The sequence below is a fragment of the Indicator indicator genome, chromosome 2, assembly GCF_027791375.1.
Source record: "Indicator indicator isolate 239-I01 chromosome 2, UM_Iind_1.1, whole genome shotgun sequence".
NCBI classification, from domain to species: Eukaryota; Metazoa; Chordata; class Aves; order Piciformes; family Indicatoridae; genus Indicator; species Indicator indicator.
The window spans coordinates 16,909,168-16,923,187 of record NC_072011.1 but is presented as its reverse complement, the minus strand read 5'-3'; the positions used below and the strand labels follow the sequence as shown (position 1 = coordinate 16,923,187).

General features: G+C 40.3%; 1 protein-coding gene across 3 annotated transcripts in view; it reads left to right on the top strand.

The window, feature by feature from the left end:
• The window catches only part of TULP4 (TUB like protein 4), a 111,420-nt gene that overhangs the window by 65,080 nt on the left and 32,320 nt on the right, over positions 1–14,020 (top strand). The gene's annotated exons all lie outside the window — the stretch shown is intronic.

Below are 14,020 nucleotides of genomic sequence, written 5' to 3'. Positions count from 1 at the left end.
GATTCAACATGAATTATTGCATGTGGGACCATCACGGCAAAGCATACACTGCTACTACAGATGTGCAAATACAGACTCAAAGTTTCAGCCTGCTCGGTGTACAGTCATACAAAACCCTGTTCTTGGAAAAGAAAAGCAGCTCCATGTTAGGAACAGATACAATGTGCACTGCAGGGTCTTACAAGACACAGGAAGAAAACAAGGAAACCAGTGGCAGATGAAGCTGCTTTGTCTCAAAACAAATACTGGCTTGATGGCTGCACCCAAAGAGTGGCTGTCAATGGCTCCATGTCCAAGTGGAGGCCAGTAACAAGTGGAGTCCCTCAGGGATCAGTCTTGGGATCAGTCTTGTTTAACATCCTTGTTGGCGACGTGGACAGTGGCATTGAGAGCACCCTCAGCAAGTTTGCTGATGACACCAAGCTGTGTGGTGCAGAAGACACGCTGGAGGGAAGGGATAGCATCCAGAGGGACCTTGACAGGCTGGAGAGGTAGGCCCTTGGCAACCTCATGAGGTTCAACAAGACCAAATGCAAGGTCCTGCATCTGGGCTGGGGCAATCCCAAGCACTGATATAGGCTGGGCAGTGACTGGCTTGAGAACAGCCCTGAAGAAAAAGACTTCGGGGTGCTGGTGGATGAGAAGCTCAACATGAGCCAGCAGTGTGCACTTGCAGCCCAGAAAGCCAATCATGTCTTGGGCTGCATCAAGAGAAGCATAGCCAGAAGGTCGAGGGAGGTGATTCTCCCCCTCTACTCCGCTCTGGTGAGACCCCACCTGGAGTACTGCATCCAGTTCTGGAGCCCCTATTTCAAGAAGGATCTGGAGGTGCTGGAACGTGTCCAGAGAAGGGCCACGAGGATGATCAGAGGGCTGGAGCACCTCTGCTATGAGGACAGACTGAAAGAGTTTGGGCTATTCAGTCTGGAGAAGAGAAGGCTCTGAGGAGACCTTCTTGTGACCTTCCAGTATCTGAAGGGGGCCTACAAGAAAGCTGGGGAGGGACTTTTTAGGATATCAGGTAGTGATAGGACTCTGTAGAATGGAGCAAAACTAGAAATGGGTAGATTAATGGGTAGATGGGATATTAGGAAGAAATTCTTCACTGTGAGGGTGGTGAGAGACTGGAACAGGTTGCCCAGGCAGGTGATGGAAACCCCATCCCTGGAAGTTTTTAAGGCCAGGCTGGATGGGGCTCTAAGCAACCTGATCTAGTGTGAGGTGTCCCTGCCCATGGCAGGGGTATTGGAACTAGATAATCCTTGAGGTCCCTTCCAACCCTAACAGTTCTATGATTCTATGAAAACGCAGGGTGCAGGAGGTCTGTATGTTGATTTTTTTGTAAATCTTTTGTAGCTTGTAGTGGCTGTGCAGGAAGACAGTTTCTATGCTGTTAGTCACTCCTGCTCCCAGCATTTGCCATCCCTACTCCCATGGCAACGACAGATGCTTCAGCATCTTTTTCCCTGACAGGCATGATGCAGGGGTAGGTTTCAGCTCCTTCAGCTTGCCTGCAGCATCCTGTCTGCAGTGCTTCAGTGGAGCCTGGGACCCTGAAAGGAGCTTCACATGAAGGAGGGAATGCTTACTGCTTTCTGGGCCCAGTGGTGTAGTTGAGTGGAATCTGTGTGCTAGCAGAGCACTTGGTGACCTTGATAGGGTCAGTGGTGTGCTGTGCCAAGTGGCTGCTAGAGGTAAGAGCTAGGGCACAATTCTCAGGAGGAGGCAGAGGCTAAGTAACGTGATGCACTGATAATGATGGTAGCAGTGTTTCATCAACTTGTCCTGGACAACTTGGTTTTGATACGGCTTTAGTCCTTGGCAGGAATTTTAACTAATAAATCCATTATAGCAGAGTCTGCTTTTGGATCCCCATTTTCATCTGTGGACTTTGATGTTCAGTTGCTAGCAACTTTTTAGGGAAACAGTTCTTCTGAGCAAGTTCTAAGCTGAAAGCAGGGATAAGCCTTACCTATCTTCCAGAATGTGGCTTAAAAATAATTAATTTGTTTTTTTCAGTGTTGCATCTGTTTGGGCCATGATGTAATTTTCTCACCTATGTCTTCTTTTGCTGCTCTGGAATGAAGAGTTCATGCTTCCATTCACCCTACTGTTTTTCTTTTAATCCGATGCTGTCCTTACTGTTGCGATAGTCGCACTGATCGAGTTTAATTATGCTCAGGCATCTGGCTCTTTGGAAAAAAACCCTTGAAAACAGCCTTCTAATGAGTTGACAGAATGATGAAAGGGAGCTACAAACAGGTAACTAGGGCAGTGTAGGGAAGGAAAATATTTACCTTGATTATTATGAATAAATGGAAGAAAGGACAAAATGAGGAATTTACAGCCTGTAAAATTTGAAAGTGTAAGCAATAATTTTTGTCTTTATTAGAATGGTCCTTGCCCCTATTAAGGAACTTTAAATGCTCAACTAGAGGAGACTTTAAAATGCCAGGGAATATCTATATTTTTATAACTTAACATATGAAAATGCGTCTTTACCCCATTCAGAGACTATCAAATGACCATACATACACTTTTACAATGGCTAAGGCTGGTCAGAATTTCACTGTAAGGTACAGTCTTTGAGGAAGAACTGTAATACTTATTTTCATTGTTTTTCATTGATGGGTGAATGACTCAGATTACTGAGGAAAATGGCTAGAGGCTTCTTATAGCACTGAGGAAGTGTCATTAATTAAGTAGGCAGCTTATTCAAGCTACAAGGACTGCAGACAATGGTTAAATTGCGTATAAGGATTTAGCATTGCATGCTGTATCGTTGGGCAGTACCATTACAATGCAAAAAAGAGGACAGGGGAAGGAGACTTCAGTTGTCTTTCAAGATAAATCTGCTTGTTGTATAAAACAAACAGATAAAAAAAACCCATCACAGCTTAACTCTCTTTAATATTTTGAGTTATTTTTAGAAGCATTTCAAACCTTTGTGGCAGACTTGATATTAAAATTAATGATTTCTGCTTGCTTGTGCTAAACGTTCTGTGAATGTTTGCTGTCCTGTTGCATCTCTTGATAGACAAAATATGTGGATTGTTTATATATACTTGAAATGTTTCAATGTTTTTGTAGAGACCTTGTATGCTTGCTTTATATATTTATACATGCTGGAAGCCAGTAACACTTTGTTTTTCTACTTTGCTTGTGACTTGATTTTTATGATGGCACATAATAGTGACAGATGTGTGAAAAAGTTATGTGAATTTTAAGTGTTACTTATCCTTTCTTTCTCTGAACTCATTGTTTTAAAGCTGCATTATGCAGCTATTTCTGAAATTAAAAAAATTATCTTTTTTTCTCCCTGTTGTCTGCATAGTTTTGTTAGCATTGTCTTTCCTTTTCCTAGTTTCTTCAGTAGGTTTCATGCATTATTCTGCTGAGAATAAAGCTTCCAAAAAGAAGGAATGAAAAGGGTTAAATAGCTTGGTGCATTGTGCTTTTTTTTGACTTGTGCTCTCCTTTTCTAGCTACACTACATATTGCAGTACTCAGATAAGAACTTTATAGGCTTTGCCTTTGGTGAGATTAGACAACAAGGATGTTCTCCTTGGAGCCTCTAGGTTTCATCTGTGGCTTCAGGAGCCATGGCATCTCTTTATTCCAGGCAAGGTTTTCCCTGCCAGAAGCTCTTGCATCATGATACTGTGTAGTTATTGAGCGGGTAATTGAAGGAGCAGAGAAAAAGGGTGAAGTTTCAGTCTACTTTCTTCTTCCTACTCACTTCATTTGTTCCTTGCCTAATGTTGCCCTTGCTGCTCTTCATCCACCCTGTAGTGGCAGGACACTGAGAGCTGAGAGATGTTGCCGTTTGTTCTAGTCATGGAGGCTGTAACATGGGGGACGTTTGTGGTCTGACAGAATCATGGCTCGTGTTTGCTCAGTAGCTCTTGTAACGCTTCATGCCAGCACTGTTTCAGATGAGTCTAGCAAATAACCTTTCCCCACAAAGGAGTTATACAACTATTTTAATGTTTGCTCATCCTTGCAGGCAGGGTGTTTGATGTTTGTTACTGAGAAAAGCAAATGGCTGAATAAATTTCTGCATCCCCTTGGATGTGTACAGTGTACTAGGATATGCAGATCACCCTGAACAATGTATCTTGTAACTCTTTACCTTGATCTAACATGACACTCAGATGAGTCACAATGTTCTTATTAGTTGACCAGAATCTGGGGTTTGTTAAGCTCTGCATGTTCTGCCACATGTTCTACTCCCTCAGGAAAGGAAGAATGTCAAAGGCGGTGACAAACCAGAGAATGGAAGGAGAGCTGAAGACTCGTGCTATCCAGTCAGTGTGTCCAGTTAGCACTTTTATACCCTGTTCTGTTTTACATTTTTGGAGGATGGGTGTTTGAGTCAGCAAAATAAGGATAAGTGCAAATAGAAACACAACCCATCTCTCTGTGGGACGTGTCAAGAAAAGAGAAATCATTTGCCTCTCCTCTCACCTTCTTGGCACTTGTATAGAAAGATTCACCTGAAGTCTTTAGTTTTTTGGGATGGGGAGCACTTAATTGAAACTGTTGTTCTAAAAAACCACTGTGTTGTGCTTGAGCTGTAGGGGCAAATAGTAAGAAGGAGGATTTGCAGTGCATCTGTGCAAAGTAGCAGGTAGGCTACTTTTTAGGCAGTTGAGGGAAAAAAATGGCACCTCCTCCAGGAAGTTGCTTGCTTTCTAAAAGTCTTATGTAAGATAGAAAGATTGCTTTAATTTGTTTTGATTCTGAGTTGGGCAGGAGAGAACATGTGAATGGAAGTGTGATTCTTAGAGGAAAAAGTCTCCAAACTATGAGAATGTTACAGCTTTTTTTCAGAAACAGACTGTGTTATGCCATTGCCAGAGCCACTTGGCTGGGAACACTTTGGCCTCAGGACCCCTCTAGTTCATCCAGAGCATTGTGGTCTTTTCAGTTCAAGAGAAATGTCGCCGCCAGGATGGTTAATTTAAGCTTTATTATCCCTGCAACTCGATCCATCGATTTTTTTTTTTTTTATGTAAGTTAGTAAGAAGACCAGGAGCCAAATGGAGTCTTGAACTTGGGTCAGATGTGTTCAAGCCTGTGAATAGTCTGAAACCTTGGTGCAGGAAAGGACAATTGGTGTGATTGAGTCTGGAGGAGAAGATTTGTGGATTTCTGCACTAGATCTTGTCTGGGAAAGCAAGGTCAAGTTTCACAGTGAATTGGAGATGAAAGGTGTTACTTTCAGAATGTGGTATCTCATAATCTTTCCACTGATTTGACAGAAAGAGACAGTATGTCAGTGGGAAGTGGGAGCAGTATCTCTTAATTCTCCAAAACCTTCCCCATCAATGTTTCATCCTGCATGGATTCAGGTTGAGCTTTCTGCTCTTTGTCCAGAAGCCAGTTTCTTGTCAGTGTTCAGATGCATCAGCTGAAAAGGGATTAATTTTTCCCTGCTTTCTTTGTGTTTAGAAGGACAGTCATTCTTCTTCAGTGCCTCGTTTTTGTAGCAGTTTATTACTCAGCCTATCTCCATGTTGATTCAGTTATACTTGACCTCACCCATTCTATGTATTTCCTGACTATCCTAAGTTGCCCCTCTCTGCTAGCACACAAGACATAGGAGGAGAATGCAGAGGTTGAGCAACTGGCTTCCATTAGCATAGAGCTTAACCCAGGGGCTTCTTGATTTTGTATTATGAAATTCAAAACAGCAAGGACATTGCTTCTAAACTGCTTTGTATTGCATTTTCAGTGGCCAAGAGTGCAGTCCTTGTTGCTAAGTAATACCATTTTCAGTTAGGAAAAAAAACCAAACCACAAAATCCTAGCAGAAAGTCTGAGACTTCTAAAACTCTGCTGGAAATTTTAGCTTCAGCGTTCAATGTATCTTTCAGGAAATAACTAAAACCTTATTTGAGAAAAGGCAGAAGACTGTCAAGTGTATTTTCTTTGCCTGATTGAGTGGTTGGTTGTAAAATTAATTGTATTTTCCTGCCTAACCCTAACAAATAGTTAGTTTTGTTACTAGACATGATTGGATATATGTGGAGAATATGTGTTTTCATAGACGTGTGCAGTTTCCTGGCAGACTTTAGTGAGAAAACAGAAAATGCATGGTTTGAAGCGTATTCCAGAGAACTTCTGCTGTGGGAACTCAGTGGTCCAGTCTTGGAGCCCTGTATATGTAAAAAGTTACAGAAGATCTCCTGTAGAAGATGTTCCAGCTGCTGGCTTTTGGTTTATTTTGCATGCTACTTCACGTGTGGACTTAGTAACATATGAAATACTTGGAAAATTACTGCCATTCTGTCGTTAGCCTAACAAAAAAAACCAGCCTTGCAAAGGGTAAGTTACAACATGTTGCATGTTGTGGTATTAGCATTTTGCATTCCTTGTGCTCTTTGTATTTACTGTTTCTCCATTACAAAGCAGAAGAGAGTGCAGCAGTCACTCTTAGGATACATTAAAACGCGAAAGCTTGTTTTTTCTCAATGTGGTATTTCTGGCTTTCTTAACACAAAACACAAAGAGAAAGAGAGAGAAAACCAGAGAGTGAGACAGCTGCTCTCCTGCTGAATACTTTTTATTTCCATTAAAAATTCAGCCACTGTAAAATAATTTCTTTAACTGACACCAAAAAAAAAGAGACATCACCACAATATATACTCAAGCTCAGGGGAAAGTACTAGATTTTCTTTGACTGTCTTTTTGTCTTAAATAAAAACAGAGGAGTTTTTTATTAGTTTTTTTTCCTTTGGATATGAGCAATTACCAGCCCTAGAAAGAGATGATATACCACTAGATCATTCACTTAACTGCATATATGCACAGCAGTGAAATTCTCATTCAAGACCATTAATGCTTTCAAAATCAGCACTAGTTTAAGTTACCTACTTTCAGGCTTCTTCCTTCTCTCCTCACAAAGTCCATGGGGTCCACATAACTGTTAGAAAGCCCTCAAATGAGGAGACAAAGTAAATACACTGGAGATCTTTGGCAACAAATCCATTTAATAAATACTGAAATCCTAGATCCTAGGGTTTCAAACCACACTGGCTTTCCATCTCTCTAAGACAGTATAACATAGCTCAATGACTGTAAATGAGGTAGCAGCCTTGCATGTCATTTCAGGAGTGAAATATGCAAGTAGTCTCAAAACTGTGCCATTCTGTTTTTTTTTTTCCTCTGAGGGGAGAGAGGGGAGGGAGGAAACTGAAGGAGAAAGTGTAAAGACAGGTTGAAACTTTGAAAAGGAGAATATCAAGGAAACAACATTGGATGAGACAGCTACAAATGCAGAGTACCCAGTGTGAAGTGTTAATGGCATCATTTCTACAGCAAGATAGGTCTGCCAAACAGGAAAGGAACCAGAAAGGCAAAGAGTAAATTGAAATACTGAAAAACCAAGGTGGGTGGATGGAAGAGGACGATTCCAGACTTTGGAAACACTGCCCTGAAGAATGTTAAAACCAAAACTGTAAGTTTTTGTGAGATACTCCTGGTTTACTTGGTCACAAGATGCTGGTGAGATTTCTCTTCTGGGCTATTGCTTCAATGTTGGTTTACTCTGAGGAAAATGAAAAGGGGTCCTGGAACAGATTACTTTGAAATTTAGGAAGTCCCTCTGTCCAACTGTGATCTTGAATATGAATTAACTTAGCTGCTAGCAGAAATAATCACATCTCTGTCCTAAGTCTTGAAGGGCAGCACTATTTTCCTGCAATACATTTAGAAAAAGGGTTAGGAACATTCAGGAAATGTGTAAATAAGGTTTATATTTGCACCTTGTAACTCATTAAAGCAAAACTGAAATAACAAAATACCTAGGTGGGACATTTCTTCCAGAAGGAGATCATGACTCACTAGTGTCTTGGAAGTCTTTGCATGTGTCATTACAAGTGACAACTAGCAGAAAACAAAACAAAACAAAACAAAAAAACCCCCACAAAACACCAAACAAAGGGGAAAAAAAAAACCCAAAGCCAAACCAACTAAAATGGTATATTCAGTTCTGAAAAAATCAAAACATTCCAATGGAAATATGCTCCCCCTTAGGATTTCCTGACATAAAGACCTGCATGTGTGCTTTGGCATAGTGAGGATATGTGCTCTGCATGAATGATCTGGCAGGTGCAGAAACCCCAGCAGACTATAACAACAGGTATTCTACATAGTGTACTTGGATGGATTAGCAGTGCAGGGAGAAGAACCAGCCAGGAATCACTTCATGTAGGGGAAGACAAAGTAGTCAATTTGCATTATAAAAATGGGGATGCTGGGCTTGCCTTTATGTCATGCTATATTTTTAATAATTTTAAATTTAAAAAATCAGTGTTTAAAATATTTACTGTTGTGAGAGAGCAACACTTAACAGGTTACATAGAGGTATTAGGGGTCCAGTAAGCGTCTTCTAGGACATGTCTAACCTTTTGCCTTTCTAATGTAATCAGTCACTTCCTGGAAAAACTTGGTGTGGTTGCTTTGTCGTTACAGCTGCTACATATCCTATAGGAGAATGCTCAGTGAAGTTACTGGAAACTTAGCCACATCTTAGGGAAGATTAGAGGTTTCATGACAGATGACATAAATATTCGGAACGTTTCAGTGTATCCAGAAAATTTAAATTCAATCTATTAAGGTACTTTGTGTACTCCTGTGAGGCAAATTCTGCCTTTCTGTGAAAATGTTGAGGTTTAAATAATCAAATTTATACTAGGATGGTGCTTATTAGATTAGTTTTCAATTCTGTTTTAATTGTCAGAGTCTGTGAGTTGTTCTTCATTCCTCAGTTGTCAAATGTACGTGTTATTCTTCTAAAAATACTGGGCCTACAGGAGTAAAGCAGATAGATGTTCCCTTTCTAGCCATCTAGCATGGTGATACTGGAATCTCTCACTTTAGGGTTGCTGCCTTAAAGTAGCCTCCAATAGCTTTATATTTCTTCCTGTAGCTATAGCAAGTCCAGCTTCTAGTATTTCAACCTGAGTTTCGGTCAAAGGCTCAGTCATTGCCCTGGCACAGAATGATGGCCCATGTTCTGAAAATGCATTGATCAGATTTCCTGGGAGTTTTGTTTAACCAGCAACATTAGAAACCTTCAGTTTTCATAGTAAATGCCCTGGAGGGAGCTATCTTATTTTATCAATATCTTTCTGTAGCAGCATTGGCTGTTCAGTTTGTACAACCAGAACCTCAGACGGGGAATAATTCTGGTTTTTACCCCTTGTATGTACATTAAGTCTCTAAATACATTTTTGGTGGGATTGGGTTATCCTCAGTTATTACAAAAGTCAATGTGACTGTAGTTCTGGAAAGCTTCTCTGACAGTGAGGACAGGCAAAGATGCAGGAACAAACAGTGACTAGGTTCCCTGGAGAGGAAAGTGAGCACAGCTTGTGTGACATCAGTCTGTAAATCATAACAATTTAATTTGCTCAGCTACTGCAGGTAATCAGATGTGATGAGATGGTAGGATCTCCTCCTTTCCTACTGAGCTAATATATTCAAATTAACATAAAGGTTGAGCATGCTTGCTGTTGATGAGTTCAATTTACTTACCTTAAACCAAATTAAATAGCAACAAAATGTGTTTTGTGCAAAAATAGCATCACTGTTAGTAAACTCTAGTTCATTTACCCAGTAGGGGACCTCCTGAGCTGGACCTTCAGTGTACCAGGTCTTTGGTTGCTACACTGTGGATGTGTTGAGCTTGCTGCTATCAAACCATTTCCTCATACTAGTATTTTATCTGGTCCAGACACATTACAGTGTCACAACAGATCTTACAGGAATAGGGACAGTTCAGCACAACAGATCATGCAGCAAAGTCACTGAACAAATTCAAGTTGTTTCTCCTGGACTGAATTTTTCACTTATTGGCTGTTCTAATGCTTATCTCACAAGATGAACTCTTCAGCATAGAATACCCCATCTTTTGATTGCCATATTATGGAATCATAGAATGGTCTGGGTTGGAAGGCACCTCCAAAGGTCATCTAGTCCAACTGCCTCTGCAGTTGGCAGATGCAGGGGCATCCTCAACTAGAGGATATTACTTTTAGGAATTGGTATATTTCAGGCTGCTAATTGAAGAATCTTTGAAATCTTGGGAATTTAAAAACATTGCAGTCTTGACTGACAGCTTCATAGATAATAGCCCAACAACTATCTTTAGCTGAAAAAATATTAGATTAAAAAAACTTTTTATCTGCGAGAACTAGCTTGTGAAACTCATCACAGGTTACCACAAAGGCTAACTGGTCAACAGATTTCAGAGAAGGGTATTTTTCAGTCATTCACGTTTGTTATAATGAGTCATAGAACCAAAGAACCATAGAATTGTCAGGGTTGGAAGGGACCTCAAGGATCATCTAGTTCCAACCCTCCCTGCCATGGGTAGGGACACTTTGCACTAGACCAGGTTGCCCAGAGCCACATCCAGCCTGGCCTTGAAGAGGAATTGCTCTAAGCTTGGGTTTCATAGAGAACCCAGACACTTCTGTTTCAGAACTGGAACCAAATTTCAGCTCTTGGTACACTTGAAAAACGATGTGTGAATTATTCCCATGCTGTTTATTCCAGTTTTCCCTTGAAGGTATACAGCATCAGGACACTATTGGATACTGCTGTGCATTTCTATGACCTTTAATCAGCTACAGCTTTGCTATAGTGCAGGATTTGTTATGTTTGTTATGTTTTGTAAAGAAATACTTTTTTATATTGTGTAACTGACTCATACTTCGAAAGTATTTGGTGATTTTATTACCAGATTATGCATGATTCTCCAAATGCAATTCTACAGATAGAAATGTATGAAAAACAGTTGAAATAATAAATGGCATGAAATGAGAGGAGATGAGACAAGACAAACAGAGCAAGGGGACAAAGAACCACTTCAAAATAAGTACTTGGGATTTTTTTTTATTTAATTACTATTATCATTTAGCTTGTGTAGTCAAGGGTTAAGAAATCACTATAATTTCTTCACTACCTTTTCCCAACATTCCTTCAGATCTCGTGGATCTGCAAGTACCTGAAAAATACTAATTTAAACAACTAAAAATGCAACATTTTAATTTCTCTGTTGAATCCTTCAGGCATCCTCTGTGGCTCAACCTTTTTTTTTTTTGAAGGTCAAGAGAGTTCTATTCATCTGACATAAGTAGTTTGAGTGTGGCATTTATAACTTGAGTAATGGATTATAACACTATTAGACATTTTTACAGCTTCAGCAGGAGTTTAGCCAGCAGGACTATCAGTCTGATAAATGCTTTCATCTTAAAGCTTGTATTGCTACAATAACCCTGAAACTTAAAGCTGGTCCTTGAAACCTATATCCTGGCCAAAGGGGGTGAAAAGTGCCCTCTGACATTTCTGGGTTACTAAAGAGCTCTTTTGGGTTCCAGTGCAAGAGTTAAGATGCTCACATGCAGCTGTTCTGATCTGAATTGGAAATTACTCTAAGACTTAGTAATTTTAAATTAATTCGGGGCAGTACCTCTCAAACAAATTTGCTTTAGATTGATAGGAGACTGAACTCTAGGTGATGAGTCCCAACATTTTGTTTCTGCCCAGCTGTAAAGTATTTCTAAAGGATTTTAGGAGGCAGAACTCTTGCACTCCTACTTTCAGAAGCAATAGAGAGTTTCATCTCCTCTCTCTGGGTATTTGCAGCTATAAAACTCCTCAGAGACTGATAAAAAACTAGTCTATAGAGTAGGCTGAAGGTGGTGTGAGAAGCTAGCAATGACAACCAGTATTTTGGCTTTGTAGAAGATTGTTTTGTAGAGATCTGAAACAGAGCAGTTGTTTTCTGAAAGTAGATAGTGAAAGTGGCTGTGCACTGATTGTGCATGTAAAAACAGTTGATGTAGTGAACAGCATGGAAGAAGATAGGATGATACAAGTGGAAGAAGAGTAGAATAAAGGACTACAGGGGAAGGGAATGTGAGATAAAGGCTGAGGTTTGTGCTTTTATATCTAAAAACAGTAATCTGAGGCTTTGTACTGGTTTGGCCCTGGGTGGGGGCCAGCAAAGCCGCTCCGTCACTCCCCTTCTTAGATGGCCAGGGGAGAGGGGAAAATATAACAAAAGCCAATAATATGATAGAAGCAATTTGATAATGATAATAATAAGCACAGGCAAAGGCCTTGCACAGCAGCAAAAGCACAGAGAGATGTTGTTCTCTGCTTCCCATCAGCAGACGGTGGTTGGTCTCGGGAAGCAGGGCTCTGCTCTGAAGGACAGACACCATGGATGAGTACCCCCCACTTACTTTATTTGCTTAGTTCTTATATCTGAACTGACATCATATGGTATGGAATACCCCTTTGGCCAGTTTGGGTCAACTGGCCCTGCTGTGTCCCCTCCCCAGATCTTGCTTACCCCTCAGTGTAGTCTAGGGGCAGGGAAATGTTGGTAAAGCACAGCCTGGGTGCTTGTTCAGCAGTAGCCAAAGCACTGCTGTGTTACCAACACCCAGCTATGGTACTGCAAAACCCAGCACTAGAAAAATGCTTAGAGGACAATTAACTCCAGCTCAGCCAAACTCAGTACAGGCTCACAGCAAGCTTTAGTTGGTGTTTTAACCCATTAAGCATTTCACACAAAAATATTTGTAACACGTAATGATTACAGTTAAGGAAGCCAGATGCATTTTTTTTCATTGTTTCTGATAATGTGAAGCAACACCATTGATTCTCTTTAAGATTTTAATGACTTCACTGGAGTTCCTCTGTTAAGCTCCTGTTTTGCTTTCCAAACTTCTGTGTTTCCTCATCATTGCCTTGATCATAGAAAAAATTTTAGTGCTTGTTATTGTTGAAGCCACTCTTCCAGTGTGAACCTTCCAACAGTGCAACCATGACAGTTGCCTCCTAGGTGAATATCATTGTGTAAGTTTGCTACAATACACAATTTGAATGCTGTAAGGCTGGCATGACATCTCAGAAGGAACATAGAAAGGAGGACCCTTGACAACAACTGTACAAGGAGATCCTAAGTAGGCTATGGTTCTTCAGCTTTGAAAAGAGATGATGAAGAGGCTGGCTAATGGAGGTTTATAAAATTGTGACCAATGTTGAGAATGTAATTAGGGAACAATTATTCTTTGTTTAGTTTTAGGAGGTAGAAGTTACCAAGTGAAATAATCAGTTATAAAGCAGATGGAGGGGTTTTTTTTCTGGAAACTACATGAGTGTGCAGAGGAGGTGTCTGCTCAATGCATCCTTTTCTTTTACTCTTCCTCAAACATTTGGCTGCTATCAGAGGTAAGATACAAGGCTAGGTGATTTTTTGATCTGGCCATAGAATTGTTAGAATCTTAAACTTACACCAAAAACACACTGGAAATAGTAGGCTGAATGACAAGTATAAGATTTGAATTTCCTTTTAGCTTCATTTTTAATGCTGGCTAGTTTTCAAGTTGCTGAGTGCCTGTAGACTTGCTTTAAAACATATTTGCCTCATACGGAATTATGTGATAGCAGCAGCAGCCTTGGCTAATGCAGTTATCGTTTTATGGATTTATTAATCCCTATGTCTTGATGTTTTTCTAAAAATCATCAAGTATGCAGGATAGTAACTTGCTTAAAAACCTCAAAAAAGGAAAATGCTCATAAAAAGAAATTGTAGGTTTCAGTCACAGACTACTGTAGGGACAAGCAAAAAACTTGCATGGTGGGTGGAAGCTCTTCTTCCTCTCTTCCTGAATGTGTAACAAGTTGCCTTGCTCTTGGGTTATAATTATCTACTTCCAGCTGAATGATCATATTGATTTTCACTTCTCTATGTGGAAGACATTCTTCCACCTTCTGTCAGCTCATGAACCAAATAACCTGTCCTTCTCTATTCAGCTTTGTCTTTTTCACAAGCTGTTTGTAATCTCTGCTAAGACCTCTCCTTTGACAGCTGTGCCTTTTGCTATTGTTATGACTGATGTATACCTTGGGTTTTGCCACCATTTTTAGACATTTCTGTATAATCAAAGAATGCTGCAGAATCTGTGGTAGTCCTTCTGCCGGTTCACTTTATTTG